A 17,875-nucleotide genomic window follows, 5' to 3' on the forward strand; every position below is an offset into this window, starting at 1 on the left:
GGCAACCAAGCCACGTGACCCGCCGCTGGGCCCGCCCCCCTGTCGCCCGCGCGCACTGACGCACTCCCTGGCGACGCCGGCGCTCGCCTGATTCCGTCACTAGGGCGCCGAGGGTTTGGATGCTCTCTCTGAGGCCTGCGCAACAAACGCTCTAACAGCCGCCTAGCAACAGCTTGTCAGGAGTTCTAGTCCACCTCGTCTCTTTAGGCCGTTTGGAGTTATGGGTCGTCTGGCTGGAACTTCTGTAGACATTCTAGATATGATGGCGATGACTGAGCTGCAAATTGAAGATGAGAGGAAGGTGGAAAGTGGTCCTAAGAGCCTAGAGCAGTGGCCTGTGTTCCCAGCTCTAGGGGCGGGGTGTAAGTAGGAAGATTCTAATCTGAAGCCAGTCCCCCCCTGAAAAAAACAGCAGGTTGGAGGCGTGGCTCAAGTGGGAGGGGAAGCGGGAAGCCTGAGTTCAAACTCCACCTCCACCAAAACAAAGCATCCCTAGTGGGAGGAGGAAAAGAAGCAGCTATGGTTGTTAGATCCAAATGAAAATTAGTTCCAAGCAAACTGAGTTTATGATAGGGATGGTGTTACAAGTCAGTGGGGAAATGAAGCGGCGCCGAGAGAGAAAGTAAAGTTTTTTGAGAGAAAGTAAATTAAGATCCATTTCTACCTCAAACCATATCCATAATTAAAGCTCATATGATTTAAACACAGCAAAAAAAGCGCTGGGCGTGGTGATTCACACCCCTAATCCCTTGTACTCAGGTTAAAAGGCAGGAGGTCCTCTAGAGGCTGTCTTAAACCAACAAAAAGAAAAAAAAAAGTTTCTCCCACACAGGAAGTCACAATAGTAAATGTAAAAGGCAAAAGTCATGGGATTGATTTAAGAATGGCAAGACTTATCAGTGAATGGAATGAGGAACAGACTCAAAATTGGCTTAAGAGCATAATTGGATTTGATACGGGAAAACTGGACTTGAGAGAACACTCACCAAAAAAAAAAAAAAAGTGGGCCTGGGGTATAAATTAAGTACACTTTTTTTAGGGAAGGGGGTCAATCTTGGGGCAGTGGATGGGTGCTGTCACTGACCTCCTTTTGCCTAAGGCTGGCACACTCCCACTCAAGCCACAGCCCCATTTCCAGCTTTTTGATGGTTAATTAGAAGAGTCTCACAGACTCTTGGGTTGGCTGGGTTGACTTCAAACAGTAATCATCAGATCTCCCTGAGTAACTAGGATTACAGGTGTGAGCCACCAGTGCCCAGTTGACATTTTTATTTCAAATGGAGAGACCTGCGGCGAATGGTCCAGGTGTAAGTAGATGGATAGATCTGGTAGTTGAAAACCTCAGCCCAGAAGACCACACTGACATCAAGTCACATACAGCAAAGTTTATTGTCAGCAAGTTCACAGGCTGACCCTTCTGGGCAGGGATTAGTACTAGTCCTTGAGCAAGGTGGTTTATATGGCTAGGGGATGGGGGTGGACAGAATTTCACTAGGGGCTGGGAGTACTCTGCAGTCTGGTTTGTGTGAGATGTGGAGTTTGTGAGGTGCATGAGAGCAAGGTATTTTGTTGTGGTAGGGCTATGGTTTATGGTTGCAGCTGCCTGTGTCGCCTGATAAGGCCTGAGTCAACTAATTTTGGGGAATGACCTGAGTCACCAGATTTCAGGGAAAGACCATGCTTTATATCAGGGCCTAAGAAAGTGGAGTGACTCCTTAGGTGGTGGAGGTTAGGATAAGATAAAGTCATCAGCTGAATTGGGGGAAATGTCAATGGTGGGTTTTTGGTTTTGGTTTTTGATTTTTTGGTTTTGGTTTTTAGTGGGGGTTTTTTGGTTGGTTGTGGGACTTGAACTCTGGGCCTGAGTGCTGTCCCTCAGCTCTTCAGCTCAAGGCTAGCGCTCTACCACTTGAGCCACAGCACCACTTCCAGTTTTGTGAGTGGTTTATTGGAGATAAGAGTTTCACGGACTTTCCTGCCCAGCTTGTCTTTGAACCGTGATCCTCAGATCTCAGCCTCCTGAGTAGCTAAGATTACAGGCGTGAGCCACTGGTGCCCAGCTCAATGGTGGGGTTTTTTGGTGAAGAAAGAGAACAAAAAAAAATTTTGTTACAGTTCTTTCAAAATGAGATAGGAAAGAATATATACTAGAGAGGGCTGGGAAGGTGGCTCAGTGGTAGAGCGCTTGCCTTGCATGCATGAGGCCCTAGGTTAGATGCCTCAGCACCACATAAGCAAAAAGAAAAAAGCCGGAAGTGGTGCTGTGGCTCAAGTGGTAGAGCGCTAGCCTTGAGCTGAAGAGCTGAGGGATAGCACCCTGGCCCAGAGTTCAGGCCCCAGGACCAGACCCCCCCCCCAAAAAAAAGAATACATATTAGATTTTATACACACACACACACACACACACACACACACACACACACACACACACACACACACTAGACTATCCATTAGGTAAGTAGAGAAGTGTTAAAAGACATTAGTGATAGCACAATATGTTTCAGGTCCTGTCCTAAGGCTGAAAATATAGGGGGCGGGGAATAAGTCCTGAAGTCAGGTGCCAGTGACTCACACCTGTAATCCTAGCTATTCAGGAGGCTGGGATCTGAGGACTGCAGTTCAAAGCCAGCCAGAAAACCAGATGTATCTCAGTGGCTCAAAGTATTGGATGCGCCTTGAGTACCAAAGCTCAGCAACAGTGCCCAGGCCCTGAGTTCAAGCCCCACAACTGTATTAGGTATGGAAGTTTTTTTCCATACAGAAATATACCAAAAGATTCTGGGGCCAAATTTTTAGGGTTTATTTCCCAGCTTCAGCTTTATATATGTTCCTTTCAATCTCTTTAAGCTTCAAGTTCTTTTTTTCTTGTCCTACCCTCCTTCTTTTCCCTTAGTCCCTCTACTTTGTGCACTCTGAGGTCTGAACCTAGGGTCTTAGGCATATAGGCAAGTGCTCTACCATTGAGCCACTAGCTCTCTTGTTATTTGGTTTAGGAACAGTCTATTTTTATTTTTTTATTTTTTCATGGGTTTGTCTCCTGCCTCTGCTTCCCTAGTACCTGGGATCACAGGTAGGCACCATCACACCAAGCTTGTTTGTGTTTTGAAACAGAATCTCACTACTGTGTAGTCCAGGCTAGTCTATGAATGTGTGATTCTCATGCCTCTGCCTCTTAAATGCTAGGATTACTTGTATACATGACCACGCCCAGCTTGCTTGCTTTTTCTCTTTTGATTGTTCTTTTTCTTCCTCCTTTCCTTTTTCCCCCTTTGGTGTGTTAGGGGTGGGGGGTTCTCACTATGGCAAATATTCCACAACAATGATTGTCTCAAGTTAGCACTCTTAAAGTGCCTAGAACAGAGCCTGCCTTAGTAAGCAATTTATATATGTTATTACTGTTACTTCTACAAGGATAATCTGAGGATAATCTTTCTGAGGAAAATCTTATTTTCCCTAACTGGACTTCCATACAGAATATTGATTTGTAGAAAACATCTATTTTCAGGATTGCTCTGTAACAGAATGATCATGGAACAGATCCATATTGGGGATTGTTAAAAGAGCTGATTAAAATTTCTGATTTGCAAATTGAGGAATTTGATTTTATTATTTCACCTAGGTAGTAATTAAATCACCAGAGTACAATTTACTAATTTATCCTAAGAAATATAATGCCATCCCTGAAGAAAAGTGAGCTTGGGAAACAAAATTAGCACAAGAAGTTTCCTTAGGGAGTATAGAATCGGTATAGAGGGAACAAGGACTCAAATCATCATCACCATACTCAAGCTTCTGTCTCATTTATTTCCTATTCTTTTTCTCTTCCTCAAAATCTAATGAAGTTGGAGTTCCAGGCCTATCAATTTGTCCTCAAGAAATTTTCTTCCATCTTTTCCTTTACCCACTTGTACATGAAGAATGAAAACATAAAAATATTACAGACCTCAGTGCCAGTGACTCACACCTGTTATCCCAGCTATTCAGGAGGTTAAGATCTGAGGATTATTGGTTCAAAGTCATCCCTAGCAGGAAAATGCTGAAGACAGTCATCTCCAATTAACTACCAAAAAGCTGAAAGTGGAGCTATAGCTCAAGCTATAGCCTTGAGTGAAAAATCTAAGAGTCAGTGCCCAGGCTCTGAGTTCTCGCCCTACAACCAGCATATACACACACACAAAAGACAATAATACAGCATAATGTCCTCTAAAAGTCTGAAGAGAATTTGAAGGGCAAGAATAGCTACTAGATGAGGGACTAATGTATAGGCTCCAGAACTTTATTGTAAGTTATCCATGACCGTCATTGAGGCAAAATAAGTAGAATTAGGTAACAGAGTCAGAAAACATCTTTGCAGAAAGTACATTCATACATTCCACTACAGCTCTTAATTTATACATTCCACTACATCTCTTAATTTATTTATGTGTTTGTTTGCTGTACTGGTAACTGAACTCAGCCTTGCCTAGAAAGTGCTTTACCACTTGAGCCATCTTCCCAGTTCTTGTGCTTTTAGATTATTTTTCAGGTAGAGTTTTGTGCTAACTTTATTTCCAGTTTGTCTTGAAACAAAATCATCCTACTTCCTAAATAGCTGAGACCACAGATATGAACCACCATACTCAGCTTGTTTTTGAAATGAGATCTTTTTTCTCCTGCCTCCACCTCCTGTTTGCCTTTTTATTTTAGATGTTAAGTGAGTTACTATTTCCAACCAAAAAAAGGAATGTTCCAAGAAGCAGTCAGTCACATTACAAGGTTTTTTCATTGTAAAGCCACAACTTGATATTGGTTGGTACATGAAAATAGGAACTTAAGAAAATGATTGAACTTTTCAAGATGACCACTTATCTAGCTTAGATGGCATAAACTACTGGAATGAAGACTGCTCATATGAGCCTTTTGGCTCCTACTCTCTGGACATCAGGATGTGATTTCCCCTTCTCCATGCTTTACTCTGCTTTATTAATAAATCTTTGCTGGTCCTTTACTTGTGAATCTTGTCAATAATCGTTTTGAAATTCTTTTCATCAGGGAATGGAAGAGCTTTGATGGGGAGGATAATTGGGAAGTTGAGTTGGGATTACCCCTTTTCTATTGGGGATAGACCTCTCCTATCAGAGATAACTCCTCACCACCCTATTATACATTTCCCTGGTGACATTACCCATACTTCCAAGGCTCTTTCCCTCAGAATTGCTATTATCACCTAACTAGAACTCTAGGATTCTGTTTCTTCCCTAAGGTTACAATTCCTTTCTAGGGGAGGGGAATGTTGCTTTTTTTTTTTTTTTTGGTCGGTTGTGGGGCTTGAACTCTGGACCTGTGCACTATCCCTCAGCTCTTCAGCTCAAGGCGAGCACTCTACCACTTGAGCTACAGCACCACTTCCGGTTTTTCTAGTGGTTTTATTGGAGATAGGAGTCTCTCAGTCTTTCTTGCCCTGGCTGGCTTTGAACCGCGATCCTCAGATCTCAGCCTCCTGAATAGCTAGGATTACAGGCGTAAGCCACCAGCACCCAGCTTGTTGCTTTGTTTTAATGAAGGTCCAACAGCTTAGAGTCAGAGAAACCCCAAAGGAGATGGAAACACCAACACCTCATACTCTTTCAACCTTTTTCTTCCTACCAAAGATCGCCTCTTTCCCAAGAATACTTCTAAAATTCCTCTGCTCTTTGGGGGATTTTATATTCGGTGGACTTAATGGATGATTCTTTCATTGTGCCACCACCCTTAGACAAACCTAACAACTTTTGTTAGGCCTAGTTCACAGGCTTCCCAGCAAGTATCACCGGCTTCTAGTTCATCCCCTTACTTCCTGACATTCATCTTTCTAAATTTAACTCCATTATTTAACATGAGAGTGAGGGAAAAGGTGAGGTTGACTAGAGTATATTGTAAATTTATGGAAATATAACAATGAAATCCTTCTTTGCATAACTTACATAAGCTATCCAAAAATAAATAGAATTAAAATTATCCAGCCTTCCTTGCTTGAAATAGAATCAAAATCTCCAGCCTGCTTGGAGCAATAGTTTCTTCCAAATGGTATCTTGTCTCTTTTCTCCATTTCATAGATTAGGCAGAGTAGATGATTACATATGTTTATTTAATTACTGTTTACTGTATCCTATTCAGTCAAATATATGGTTGGGAAGATAGCCCCACAGAATGAAGAGAATTTGTTTTGAAGTCAGAGACTGAATCCTAGCCCCATCATTGACTAGTTTATTATCTTGACCAAGTTTTTGTTTCATTTTGTTTTTAGCAACAAGGTATGTAACCCAAGCCAGCCTTGAATTTACAATCCTCCTGCCTCAACCTCCCAAGTGCTTGGATTGCAGATGTGAGACAGGCCACTATACCTGGTTAAATTAAGTTTGTTGTTGTTATTGTTGTTTTAAGTTCTCTGAGCCTTGGTCTCATTGCACAGGCAAGAGAATCTTAACTTGAGGACAAGTACCTTGACAGTTTGGTCAAGATAGTTTGTCCACACTGCCCCCTAGAGGAGCATTATTTCTGACAAAATAGATGCTGAACTCCAGGAATGTTTGATTATCTTAGTGAGCTACCCAAACATACTGGAAACAGAAGCTCCCTGTAGGTGAGCTCCCAGTGTAGCAGTGGGCTACCAAGAAAAGGTTCAGTGTCCAGGAGAGGGCAGCAGAGACTCAACCGAATCAACAATCACCAAGCAGCAGGGTGACCTTGGGAGTCACAGTTATTTCTGTGAGTTGGAGAAGTCATGTGATTGAAAATTTGCTCTACTGCCACTTAAATATGTAGGGGCTTCTTCAGAGTTTGAAGTTTTAGGATGTTGCTAAATGTGTATATTTGTAAGGTCGGGTATATTTCTGAGCCACATGTAAAATGGACATAATACTTACCTTTCAGGGTTATAAGGAACAAGGGAGAAAATAGACTCACATAAAGTACTAATGTGATATTGCAAAATAATTGCACAGTAAGTGGCAACTGCCATTCCTGTTTTGTGACAGTCTTGTTTTGTAATCCAGGCTGGCCTTGAACACACTATCTTCCAAGTGCTGTGTTTATAAATGTGTGCTACCATGCCTAATGCAATTGCTGCTATTGAAAATAAGGGGCTAGAAAGGTAGCTCAGTGGTAGAGTGCTTGCCTTGCATGCATGAGGCCCTGGGTTCAATTCTTCAGCACCAAGTAAGCAGAAAAAGCCGGAAGTGGTGCTGTGGCTCAAGTGGTAGAGCGCCAGCCTTGAGCTGAAGAGCTGAGGGATAGTGTTCAGGCCCAGAGTTCAGGCCTCATGACTGACCAAAAAAAGAAAAAAAAAGAAGGGGCTGGGAAGGTGGTTCAGTGGTAGAGCACTTGCCTTGCATGCCTGAGGCCCTGGGTTCGATTCCTCGGCACCACATAAGCAAAAAGAAAAAAGCCGGAAGTGGCGCTGTGGCTCAAGTGGTAGAGTGCTAGCCTTGAGCTGAAGAGCTGAGGGACAGTGCCCAGGCCCAGAGTTCAGGCCCCACGACCGGACCCAAAAAAAAAAGAAGGAAAGAAAGAAAGAAAAGAAAAGAAGACAGCCTCACTTTCTTATGTCATATGTTACATTTATTCTGTAATAATAGAAATATGAGTTAAACAAGAATATGAAGAATATGGTCAAACTATTCACTAGACAGCCCTTTTGTGTTTCTCAACATTTTATGAAATTTTCCCTGCTTTTGTACATTGAGTGGAGCACACTCAACAGTCCTCTGGTCCATCTCCCCCAAAGCCATTACATCAGAAGAGCACTTAGCTCACCTTTGTTCATTACTAGACCTTTTTGGAGTCATGAAGAGTACAATCTTTTCTTTCTTTCTTTCTTTCTTTCTTTCTTTCTTTCTTTCTTTCTTTCTTTCTTTCTTTCTTTCTTTCTTCTTTCTTTCTTTCTTTTCCCCTTCCTTCCTTCCTTCCTACCTTCCTTCCTTTCCTTCCTTCCTTCCTTTCCTACCTTCCTTCCTTTCCTACCTTCCCTCTTTTCTTCCTCTTCCTCTTTCCCTTTCCCTTTCCTCCTCTTCCTCCTCCTGTCTCTGTGTCTGTGTCTGTGTCAGGGTGTCATGCTTGCTAGGCAGATGCTTTATCACTTAAGCCTAGCCCTTTTTTTTTTTTTATTTTTTTTATTTTTTATTTTTTTTGGTCGTGGGGCTTGAACTCTGGGCTTGAGCTCTTCAGCTCAAGGCGAGCACTCTACCACATAAGCCACAGGATCACTTCTGGTTTTCTAGTGGTTTATTGGAGATAAAAGTCTTACTAACTTTCCTGCCCAGGTTGGTTTTGAACTCAGCCTCCTGAGTAGCTAGTATTACAAGAGTGAGCCACCAGTGCCCGGCTACTCTGTTTGTTGGTGTTGGTGGTGGTGGTGGTGGTGGGGATTCAACTCTGGGCCTGGGCGCTGTTCTTGAGCTCTTCAGCTCAAGGGGAGCACTCTACCACTTGAACCACAGCGCCACTTCCAGTTTTCTGGTGGTTAATTGGAGATAAGAGTCTAATGGACTTTCCTTGCCTGGACTGGCTTTTAACCATGATCCTCAGATCTCAGCCTCCTGAGTAGCTAGGATTACAAGTGTGAGCCACCAGAGCCTGGCCTATTCAGGTTATTTTTGTAAAAGGATCTTCCTTTTTTTTTTTTTTTTTTGCTTATATGGTGCTGAGGAACCAAACCCAGGGCCCCATGCATGCAAGGCAAGCGCTCTACCACTGAACCACCTTCCCAGCCCCAGGATCTTACTTTTTGAGATCTTCCTATTTACACTTCTTCATGTAGCTGAGACAACAGTCAAGTACCATCATACCCAGCTTTTTATGTTGAATTGGTGTCTTTTGAACTTTTTGCTCAGGCTAGACTCAAACCATGATTCTCCTGATCTCTGCCTCCTAAGTAGCTAGGATTGTAGGAATGAGACACCGGCACCAGGAGAGCTGAGTGCTCTATTAATGGAGAAAAAAATTAATGAGTATTACACAGTCACAACACCTTTTATGGCCAAGTATCACTTAGCATTATGGAATTATTTTTTATTCATTTGCTCACGTAATACATTTGAAAAAATCATTTAACCTTAAGACAAAATAAAATAGTGCATTTTTTGAAATACATATAAATTCTGACTCTACTTACTCAATAAGGCTTTCAAACTCCTTATTCTCAGATCATGAACAATGGAAAAATAAAAATTACTTTATTGGTTAGTTCAAAGGTCAAATGTGAAAGAAAATTGATATATCTCCTCATTTCTCCCTGGAGGCATTAGGCCATTGCTAGAGCATCCAGATTCTGGTTTATTATCATCTCAGTTGTCCTGATTTGACTGATAGTGCAGGGTAGCTCAGAATTAGATGCTGCATCTGCCCCTAAGAAAAGTTACCATTTACTGATTGTTGTTCACTAGCATCCCAAATGCTGTTCAAAGAGTATCCCAATTGTACTCCCATCATATGCTCTTATTCTCCAATTCTGCCTGAGGATATCATGTCTCCTCCTTGATGCCCCCTCTCCAGGAAGTGGCAGTTGGTGTTCCTTTCACTGGGAGAGATTGGGGGGTGAGCAGTGAGGGTATGATAGACAATGTCAGAAGAAACTAGACAAGTCTGAGGATTTAGGTTACTTTGTACAGGAAATTCAGAGACATAATTGTTGCCTTTGGAGCTGGAGATGTGACTGAAGTGATAGAGTACCTGCCTAGCAAGCACAAGGCCCTGAGTTTAAACTCTAGTACTGCCAAAAACATGGTTGTTTAATTAGATTGCACCTGGTAGAACTTACCTGTGCTTCTCTCACTATTGCTCTTCTGATGAACCATGTTTGGACCAGGCACTGGTGGCTCACGCCTATAATCCTAGCTACTCAGGAGGCTGAGATTAGAGGATGACAGTTCAAAACCAACCTGGGCAGCAAAGTCCCCATTAGATTCTTATCTCCGATTAAATATTCAAAAAAAAAAAAAAACAGAAGTGGAGCTATGGCTCAAAGTGGTAGAACACTAGCCTTGAGCAAAAGAGCTCGGGGACAGTGCCCAAATCCTGAGTTTAATCCCAGGACAGAAAGAAAAAAAGAACCACATTTGGGATAATCTTTGAACAGCATTTAGGATGCTGATGAACAGCAATCAGTAAATGGTATCTTTTCTTAGGGGCAGTTGCAGCATCTAATTCTGAACTACCCTTGCACTATCAGTCAAATCAGGACAACTGAGATGATAATAAACCAGAATCCGGATGCTCTAGCTATGACCTAATGCCTCCAGGGAGAAATGGGGAGATATATCAACAGGTTAATTTTGACAAGGTAAAAGGGAGGGGCCAAATGAAAACCCAGCCTTCTTTAAGGATAGGCTGAGAGGCACCCTCTCCCCTAACTAAAAGACTTTTCTGATGAGGCACACAGGACACAATTAAACAGGTGACCTGCACCTGTCCCCTGTGTCAAATCAACAAACAAAGCCAACCAAGTAACCACCCACCTTCTGCTGTAGCTTGTCCACAGAAAAGAACCCTTCCAGAAGAAAATGGGCAGCTAGAATTTATTCATGTCCCTCTTTCCTTGTCAAAGATAGAAATACCTTTTGGTCTCCATTGACACCTTTTCAGAATATGTCCAAGCTTTTGTAACCCATACTGGAAAGACTAAATGTCGCCAAATGCTCACTCAAATTATTCTTAGTGTTGGCCCACCATTGCCCCTATAAAGTATAGACCTTAACTTTATTTCATATCTTCCAGGTTAAAGGGGTCCACTTTAAGTTAATCATTTGTGACAGAGTCCAATCAGTTCCTCAAAAGGAATAGACATTAGACCCTAGTCCTTTGAACCAAGCTATCACCATTTTTCACTCTTCAGTTGGCTCTGCCCCACTCTAGCTAGCAAAGAAGATGGACTCACTTACATTTTGTTTCTGGGTCTGAGAGGATAGCTCAGTAGTACAACACTTGTCTAGCATGCTCAAGGCCCTCATTCAATTCTTAGCACTGAAAAAAAATTGTTTCTTACAAGATGACTCACCTTGGTATGAGGATGACTGAAGTCACTTCATGGGGTTATAATGAGTTTAAGGAATTTCCATAAACCTCTGAGTTCATGATTCCTGGTAAGTGCTCAATAAATATTCATTATAATAATTGATTTTATTCTCACTGGAGACAAGGACTAACAAATATGTAGCTTTTTACGTGGTCCTGATCTGACCTGTGATAGGTATTAAAAGTATCAATATAATGAGCAGATTCTTTTGTCCGTCTTGGAACCTGAACTGAGCCTGGGTGCTGTCCTTCCACTCTTCAGCTCAAGCATAGAGCTCTACCACTTCAGCCACAGTACCACTTCTGGCTTTTTCTGTTTATGTGGTGCTGAGGAATTGAACCCTGGGCCTCATGCATGCAAGGCAAGCATTCTACCACTGAGCCACCTTCCCAGCCCATATAATGAGCAGATTCTTAAGCCAGGCACTGATGGTTCAGGCCTGTAATCCTAGCTACTCAGGAAGCTGAGATCTGAGGATCATAGTTCAAAGCCAGCCCACGCAGGGAAAGTCATGAGACTCTTATCTCCAATTAACCACCAGAAAGCAGGAAGTGGTGCTGTGGCTCAAGTGGTAGAGTGCTCACCTTGAGCTGAAGAGCTGAGGGACAACGCCCAGGCCCAGATTTCAAGCCCCAGAACCGACCAAAAAAAGAAGCAGATTTTTTTCTTTTTTTTCTTTTTTCTTTTTTGCCAGTCTTGGGGCTTGAACTCAGGGCCTGAGCACTGTCCCTGAGCTTCTTTTACTCAAGGCTAGCACTCTACCACTTGAGTCACAGTGCCACTTCCACCTTTTCCTGTTTAGGTGGTACTGAGGAATCTTCCACTAAGCCACATTCCAAGCTCTTTGGTGGTTAATTGGAGATATGAGTTGATAATTTTCCTGCCAAGCTGATTTGGAACCTCGATTATCAGATCTTAGCCTCCTCAGTAGCTAGGATTATAGGCATAAGTCACCAGCACCCAGCTATAATAGGTGTATGGGTGGGGGGTGTGGGTGTTGGTACTGGGGCTTGAACTCAGGGCTTTAGATTTTTTTTGTGTCATGGGGCTTGAACTCTGGGCCTGGGCATTGTCCCTCAGCTCTTCAGCTCAAGGCTAGCACTCTACTACTTGAGCCACAGCACCACTTCTGGTTTTCTGGTGATTTATTGGAGATAAGAGTCTCATGGACTTTCCTGCTTGGGCTGGCTTTGAACCTTGATCCTCAGATCTCAGCCTCCTGAGTAGCTAGGATTATAGGTGTAAGCCACCAGTGCCTGGCAGGCTTTAGATTCTTGATTGGCTTTTTTCACTCAAGGCTAGCACTCTACCACTTGAGTCATACCTCCACTTCTGGCTTTTACTAGTTGATTGTAGCTAAGAGTCTCATGACCTTTTTTGCCTGGACTGGCTTTTGCCAGCGATTCTCAAATAGTAGCTTCCTGAGTAGCTAGGGTTACAGGTGTAAGACAAGCTTAAAATGGACTTTCACTCAAGGTTGATGTTCTATTACTTGAGCCAATGTTGCACTTCTTACACTAGACTTTTAATAAATATTGGCAGCAGAGAACTGGAGTTTGTATTCTCTGATACATTGACCTTTTGCTGGCAGATATGACCTTAGAACTAATAGATCCTGGGTGGAAGACATATTTTCTCCAAAAAGTATCTTATCATGGTATTTCTATGTAAAGTTATTAGAAATGTATTTACCCAATTCCTTCTTGTAGATATTTTCCAATGGCTATTAGTACTATTTAATAAATGCTATTGATGCTTGTAGTTCAGTTTGTCTGTTTATTATAAAGTGTCATTCAACTATTACTAACAGTTGAGTAATGAAATTCTGTTAGCTGGCATAAAAACTCTCTGGAGGCAACCAGCAAGCAATCAGGGATTGCCCAACTCCATATAATTCAATTTACTTGTGAAGTTTTCACATTTTGATAGCTGCTCATGTGATGAAATAATCTTGTGCTCATTTTCTATTTTATTTAGAAGAATTTTATTTGTTCTAAGTAAATAACTGACTGTGTCCACTTGAATAGAATTCTCTTTACTCTAATGGTTTAATGTTTCTGGCTGACATCCAATAAAGCTGAACTTCAAGATTCGAAGTGCTTTCCAGGACTAGACTGCTAATATTTGATTTTTGCTTGTCAGTAGATAAGAGGTTTCTCATCAGAGTATTTATTCATGGATTGGAATGTTTTCTTCTGAATGGTTCCCAAATGAGATAGGAGAATTAAAGATAGAAGAAATTCTAATTCTTCCTAATCCATCCACAAAAGATAACTGAAGCCCTTCAAACATGAACTATTAATAAGAGGGGGAATGGTGCTTGTTTGTTAAGTACCAATAGACAAAAGAGTAAGCAATGGTACCAATGTTGCATTCTTCCCAATTGCCCATTCTTTTCCCAATAGTCTTTTCCCTTCCAATAAAGATGACTGGAATTGCTGTCAGTGGCCCCATCATAACCACAGACTGTTTCTGACATCTTCAGTTGTGTATTCAGAAGGAAAAGCCAGTAGTCATCTGTGTTCTCAGGTGAGCACAGACTCATCATCAACAGTTTTGCGGAGGGGGGGGTTCCCAATTTTTCCAATATACACAGACTAACATCTTGATTCCTTTCGTCTCTCAGGGCCTGGCAATCACAAGCAGAACTTCCAGGCATCCTTTATCAATGTTAGAATCCTGGGAATTTGGTTTTTGTGAGTCTACTTTCTGAGCCTGATCTACTTGGACATACAACCAGCTTAAGCCCTGGATTTGGAAGTCCCTGAGGGTTTAATTTGTATATCACTCCCAGCTCATCTACATAAAACTTCAAGAGTTAGTGTTCTGTGTATTTCAATAGATATTATCCTCCTAAGAAAAGGTAGTGATGACTCTTTTTTCAGTGTTCAAATAGCTTTTTCTTAGTCTGTCTTTAAAGTAAAGGCACCAAACAAAATGCTGCGGATACATTAGAATAGAAAGACAATATTGAGAAAAGCTCTAAATAATGAGAAGACACTGGATAATGAGGAAAATGGGGAGACCGTTATGGAGCAAACAGTTAACATTTTTTAATCTATCCTTATCAGAACCAACTTACCATAGGACTGAACTAAAGAGATGAAGGGATAATCTGTTCAAGATAAGTTTCAGTCCCAGTAGTTAAATGGACAAACGGGTTGAAAAAACAAAAGGAGCCAGGCGCTGGTGGCTCACGCCTGTAATCCTAGCTACTCAGGAGGCTGAGATATGAGGAACACGGTTCAAAGCCACCCCGGGCAGGAAAGACTGTGAGACTCCTATCTCCAATAAATCACCAGAAAGCCGGAAGTGGCACTGTAGCTCAAGTGGTAGAGCACTTGCCTTGAGCTGAAGAGCTGAGGGACAGGGCCCAGGTCCAGAGTTCAAGCCCCACGACCAACCAAAAAAAAAAAAACAAAAACAAAAGGAAATAAATAGTAACAAATACATCCTCCTTGCTAATAACAAGGACTTTGGGAAGTGCAAAAGAAAGTACATTCAGCTTTTTTTTTTTTTTTTGGGGGGGGGGGTCCAGTCGTGGGGCCTGAACTCTGGACCTGGGCCCTGTCCCTCAGCTCTTCAGCTCAAGGCAAGTGCTCTACCACTTGAGCCACAGCACCACTTCTGGCTTTTTTTTTCTGCTTATGTGGTGCTGAGGAATCGAACCCAGGGCCTCATCCATGCAAGGCAAGCACTCTACCACTGAGCCACCTTCCCAGCCTGTACATTTAGCATTCTATTTGATCCTTCTCAACTGACTCAAACTATATTTAAAATAATCTAATTTCTGATGAGATTATGGGGCAAGAATAGGAATAAAAAAGAAATACAGTTTTGAAACTAAAATAGCCATAATTAGCACTAGTATTTTATTTGCTGTACAACACAATAATGTTTAGTGTATTTAACAGAGCTATACAATCATCATCACAATCTAGAAACAACCTTAAACATTACATTCTTGAGGTTATTGTTAGGTCATAATAAATATTAGTAGTTGTCAGGCCCTGCCAGGAAACTATGCAGACATCCAAGCACAAAGAACAAAGAAAGGTTTATTGCCAGCAAAGGGACTGGCAAGACCCCTTTTCATAAGAGAAGAAGTGCCGGCTATTGTCTGAGGTGACTTACATAACCTACAAGGCTAGGAGGGGGCCTGGGAAGGTGGCTCAGTGGTAGATTGCTTGCCTTGTATGCATGAGGCCCTGGGTTTGATTCCTCAACACCAAATACACAGAAAAGGCCAGAATTGGCGCTGAGGCTCAAGTGGTAGAGCTCTAGCCTTGAGCTGAAGAGCTGAGGGACAGTGTCCAGGCCCAGAGTTCAAGCCCATGACCGACAGAAAAAATAAAATAAAAAATAAATTAGTTTAAAAAAACAAAACAAGCTAGGAGGGGCTATAAGGGACCTAGGTGTGGACTCAGGAGCCAGGGACTTCATCATGGCAGGTAAGGATTTATGGCTGCTGCCTAAGCGACAGATATAAGGGGTCTTGCAGTTGCCCAGACTTGAAGGTAACTTTAAGAGGATCTTATTGCCTCCCCCAAGCGAGTGCCATCTCAAGGTAAAGTGGGGAGGAGGCTGATCATTTACTACCTGTACCAAATGGGCCTAGTGTTGCCTGAGAGAAGAGCATGCTAAGCTATGGGAAAGGATGATAATTGAACTAACAGTAGTTATCCCTTAAATCAATCAGGCCCAGGTACTTTTTTTTTTATTGTGAAAATACTGTACAGAGGGGTTACAATTACATGGGCAAGATAATGAGTATATTTCTTATCAAGCATTGTAGCCTCCTCCTTTCAGGCCCAGGTACTTTACATGCAATTTATTTCAATTTGCAAAACAATCCTATGAGGAAATCATGTCATAACTAACTTTATTTGTGTGTGTGCACGTGCACCTGCACACGCATGCATGTGTGGTGAGGTGCCATTCTGTGGTTTGAACTCAGGACCTGTGTGCTGTCCCTGTTTTTTTGTTTTTTTGGTTTTTTTTTGCTTAAGCACTCTACTACTTTATCATAGCTCCACTTCTGGTCTTCTTTCTTTCCTTCCTTCTTTCCTTCCTTCCTTCCTTCCTTCTTTTTTTCTCTTTTCTTTATTTTGGTAGTTAATTGGAGATAAGAATCTCAAACTCATGAATTTCCCTGCCTGGGCTGGCTTTGAATTGTGATCTTCAGATCTCAGCCTCCTGAGTATCTAAGATTACAGGGATGAGCCACTGATGCCTGACATGACCCTATTTTAAAAAAAGTTTCAGCAAAAGTTTAATTTTACTGGGGCTGGGAAGGTGGCTCAGTGGTAGAGCGCTTGCCTTGCATGCATGAGGCCCTGGGTTCGATTCCTCAGCACCACATAAGCAAAAAGAAAAAAGCTGGAAGTGGTGCTGTGGCTCAAGTGGTAGAGCGCTAGCCTTAAGCTGAAGAGCTGAGGGACAGGGCCCAGGCCCAGAGTTCAGGCCCCATGACTGGAACCCTCCCCCCAAAAAAAGTTTAACTTTAGTATAAAAAGGTTAAAATTAGAGGAAATAAAAAAAGAAAAACAGGGGCTGGGAAGATGGCTCAGTGGTAGAGTGTTTGCCTTGCATGCTGGAAGCCCTGGGTTCGATTCCTCAATACCATATTAACAGAAAAAGCTGGAAGTGGTGCTGTGGCTCAAGTGGTAGAGCGCTAGTCTTGAGCTGAAGAGCTGAGGGACAGTGCTCAGGCCCAGTGTTAAGGCCCCACAACCAGAAAAAAAAAAAGGAAAAATATTTCCTGCTCCCCATGTCTGTAGCTTTTATAATTTCTGAGCTGGGCAAATACACAGTCATGCCTTCAAGCATTAAACATATTGAAATTGTTTAGGAAAGGAGGAAGGGAAGAAAGGGAGAGTGATAGAGGAGTGAGATTGTTTGAAATATAAGCGTGTGGAGATTAACAATGAAACCACTCCTGCAGAACTAACCTAAGCTAATAAAAACATTAAGAAGACCATTGTCCTTAGTTTTGACTCCTTTGTATTGTTCTTATTTTTTAAAAATTGTGTGTGTGTGTGTGTGTGTGTGTGTGTGTGTGTGTGTATGTGTGTGTGTGTGTGTATGTGTGCTGGTCCTGGGGCTTGGACTCTGGGGCTGGTCAATGTCGAGCTTTTTTGCTCAAGGTTAGCACGCTACCACTTGAGCCACAGCTCCACTGTGGGGGAAAAACACTCTTTTCTGTCAAATTAAAATGTCTCCATCTTTGTTGGTGGGGATATGGGGTGAAAGGAACCCTATTGCTGTTGGTGGGAATGTAACCTAGTACAACCACCCTGGACAGCAGTCTGGAAGTTCCAAAAACGGTAAAGATAGATCTTCCCTATGACCCATCCATACCGTTCTTGGACATCTACCCAGAACATTACAAGCCAGGATACCATATAGACACTTGCACATCTATGTTCATTGCTGCACTATTCACAATAGCCAAGTTGTGGAAACAGACCAGATGCCAAACAATGTACCCATACACAATAAAATTTTACACGGCTATTAGGAAGAATAGTATTATGTCATTTTCAGGCAAATGAATGGATTTATATAACCATTTTAAGTTATGTAAGCTGAGCTCAGAGACAGATGACACATTTTCTCTCATATGTGGAAACTAGATCTAAAATACACTGGGTCATGATAAACTACCTAGGACTCTAGGCATTCACACAGAGTGAAACCAAAGCAGGATATTCTTAGGAGCAGAACACAAAGACATAATGTTTATGTACCTCTTATCATACAAAATATTTTTTTTTGTCAGTCATGAGGCTTGAACTTGGGGCCTGGGCATTGTCTCTCAGCTCTTCACCTCAAGGTGAGTGCTCT

General features: G+C 42.1%; 1 long non-coding RNA gene across 1 annotated transcript; it reads left to right on the plus strand.

The window, feature by feature from the left end:
* The first annotated feature begins 152 nt into the window (after positions 1 to 152).
* On the plus strand, positions 153 to 13,881 carry LOC138837831 (uncharacterized). Its single transcript, XR_011375463.1, has 3 exons — positions 153 to 362; positions 13,435 to 13,558; positions 13,656 to 13,881. It is a non-coding gene; the product is annotated as an uncharacterized lncRNA (long non-coding RNA).
* The last annotated feature ends 3,994 nt before the right edge of the window (positions 13,882 to 17,875 follow it).

This window comes from Dipodomys merriami, unplaced genomic scaffold, assembly GCF_024711535.1.
Source record: "Dipodomys merriami isolate MVZ:Mamm:240054 unplaced genomic scaffold, mDipMer1.0.p SCAF_277, whole genome shotgun sequence".
NCBI classification, from domain to species: Eukaryota; Metazoa; Chordata; class Mammalia; order Rodentia; family Heteromyidae; genus Dipodomys; species Dipodomys merriami.